Genomic DNA, 2,918 nt, shown 5'->3' with positions numbered 1-2,918 from the left:
CTCTAGCCTGGGCAACACAGTGAGACTCTGTCTCAAAAAAAAAAAAAAAAAAAAATTATTTGACTGACCGCATTCTCAATTCCCCCATGGGAAGATACATAGCTGGTACCATACTAGAAGCCCAGGACACAAACTGATTCATTACATACAACATACGCTTTAAGTTCTCAAGGCTGAATTCTCCTGTGCAACCCCAGTTGAAAAGGGCTGGAATGACATAAAAAGTATATGAGCAGCAGAAGAGGGCAGTAAGAAAGGCCGGCTGGAACTGGGTTATGGCCATGGAGGGCCTGTCTGACTACAATGTGAAGCCACTGCAAGTTGTCAGTGAGGAAGTAAAAGTGATCAAAGATGCATTTCAGAAAGAACAACCTGGCAGCAGTGTGCAAGAGAGCAGAGGTCACCAATATGTCAGTTATTCCTTAATAAAACTGATTTAAAAATTCCATTATTCATGCTTATGCTCTGAAAGGGAAAAACTTGCCAAACCAATAGGAAAACAATCTCCAAGAACTGCCCTACTTCCCCTCAGAACCACACTCAACAAAGTGATCTGTATACTCAGTATACTGCAAACCATTAAGAGATAGAAAAGGAATATCTTAAAATAAGTTAAGACATTCCCATTGAAAGGACAAGGACACTATTATGACTTCAAAGATTAAAGCATTCTTTCTCCTTGGATCTTTAGGAACAATCTGAAGACACACTCTCTCCTAAAACGAGTTAAGCTTCCACTGGTTGAGCTATTTTAGTATCTTAATTTGCTATCAAAAATGTATACTAAGATCTATTATGTTTTTAGAAATGTACTTTTCCAACATGATAACATCATCATAACTCAAACTTCCTAAAAGTGAAACAGATAGACTAGAGAGGAACCCATTAGGCAAAGACCCAAAGGGTAACTGTATATGGATCCATACTTGTGAAGGTCCTTCATTTTTTTCAGGTTTATATAATCTAAACTTTTATAGGTAGAGCACTGAAGGAAAAAAAATAAAGATTACCCTTTGAAAAATTTCCGCCATCAGAAACAAAGGGGATTAATTGTGGAGGGTTTATCCAGGGAGGGAAAACATTAAGTAACACTGAGACAAGGAGAGAAGCACCCTCAACCTCTGAGAAGTACAGGGAAGAAATGAGTTAATGACATATCTATGGACTCAGTGGGCTGCCCAACTAAGGTAAGAGAATTGTGTTTAGATTTATATTGTTTCATCTAATTCTGTAAACAGAAGTATTTTTGTTTACTTTTCCCAAAACACAAAAAACAGTATTAACCGATTCAGCATTAGCCTCTATGCCCCAGACCAGCTCTCCTCCACGAGTAGCATAATGGAGCCCTTCCTTGATAGGTTACCTCCCCATTGTTTTAATCACCCGACTGTCTTCATAAACACATCATAGGCACAATAAAAAAAAAAAAAATGTAAAACCTAAGCATGGCTGAAAATAAGGAAACTGAAAAGTAGTTTTATTTGTATCATAAGTAGCACTCTCGACACTACTGGTAAGAAGAAAATCTTGTAGCAAAGTCTTAATAGAAAAGGAATGGAAGAATGAAATCATGCCATTTGCAATAACGAGGATGGAACTGGATGGAGAACATTATGTTAAGTAAAATAAGCTAAGCACAGAAAGACAAATCTCAAATGTTCTCACTCATATGTGGGAGCTAAATATTAAAAACAATTAATCTCATGGAGACAGAGTAGAATGAAGATTTACTAGAGGCTGGGAAGGGTAGCGGGAAGTGGGGGATAAAGTGTGGATGGTTAATGAGTACAACAATATAGTTAGATAGTTACATAGAATGAACAACATTTGATAGCACAACAAAGTGACTATAATCAATAGTAAGTTAAGAGTATACTTCAGGCCAGGGGCAGTGGCTCACGCTTGTAATCCAAGCACTCTGGGAGGCCGAGGAGAGGGGATCACTTGGTCAGGAGTTCGAGACCAGCCTGAGCAAAAGCGAGACCCTGTCTCTACTAAAAAATAGAAAAAATTAGCCGGATGTCGTGGTGCACACCTGTAGTCCCAGCTACTTGGGAGGCTGAGGCAGGAGGATCACTTGAGACCAGGAATTTGAGGTTGTTGTGAGCCAGGCTGACGCCATGGCACTCTAGCCCAGGCAACAGAGTGAGACTCTGTCTCCAAAAAAAAAAAGTTAGGGTATACTTAAAAGCAACTTAAACAGTGGAACTGGAACATTCTTAACACAAAAAAATGATAAATGCCTGAGGTGATGGATACCCCAATTATCCTGAGTTGATTAATTCACATTGTATGCCTGTATCAAAACATCACATGCACCCTATAAAGATATACAACTATTATGTACCCATAAAAATTAAAATTTTTTATAAAAGGAATGGAAAGTACAACATCTTTTTTGGATTCAGAATCATCCTTAGAAATGCTATTTTAAGTACTATTATCGTTAGAGATTGCTAGCACACTTCACAAAGAAAGCAAAAAACTCTAAATATCAAGTTTCATTTTTAGCCTACAATCCCCTGATACATTCCATAATTAATGTTAAACTAGCATACCAATGCAAACTGCTCTTGCAGGGAAATTTCATGATTCACATACTTGACATTTTAAAACACTTACAGAATTTATAGGATTGTGACATTCTATCAGAGGTTATTTAACCAGTTCAATGTCCTATAAAGTAATACAGGCAGTGAAAGTTAAACCCTCCCAAGAGTTTTCCACCATCAATTCTAATGCTGAGCACACATATTCCACTTCCTTCAGGCTTCTGATTTCAAGTTATCTGCTTGCCAACCATGAGCCTTACAAATGCTGCAGGAATGGTTACATTAAAAATAAATCTCCACACATATTCACATTTTTTTTAAAACATCTCGAAGAGAGGAAATGTTCTATACTTGCCTGATTCATCC

General features: G+C 37.6%; 1 protein-coding gene across 1 annotated transcript in view; it reads right to left on the bottom strand.

Annotated features, from left to right (window-relative positions):
- The window catches only part of XRN2 (5'-3' exoribonuclease 2), an 84,054-nt gene that overhangs the window by 30,384 nt on the left and 50,752 nt on the right, over positions 1-2,918 (bottom strand). The gene's annotated exons all lie outside the window — the stretch shown is intronic.

The sequence above is a fragment of the Propithecus coquereli genome, unplaced genomic scaffold (genome assembly GCF_000956105.1).
Source record: "Propithecus coquereli isolate 6110/MARCELLA unplaced genomic scaffold, Pcoq_1.0 Scaffold533, whole genome shotgun sequence".
Taxonomy (NCBI): domain Eukaryota; kingdom Metazoa; phylum Chordata; class Mammalia; order Primates; family Indriidae; genus Propithecus; species Propithecus coquereli.
The sequence above is the reverse complement of the archived record's forward strand: the minus strand, read 5'-3'. Positions and strand labels throughout refer to the sequence as shown.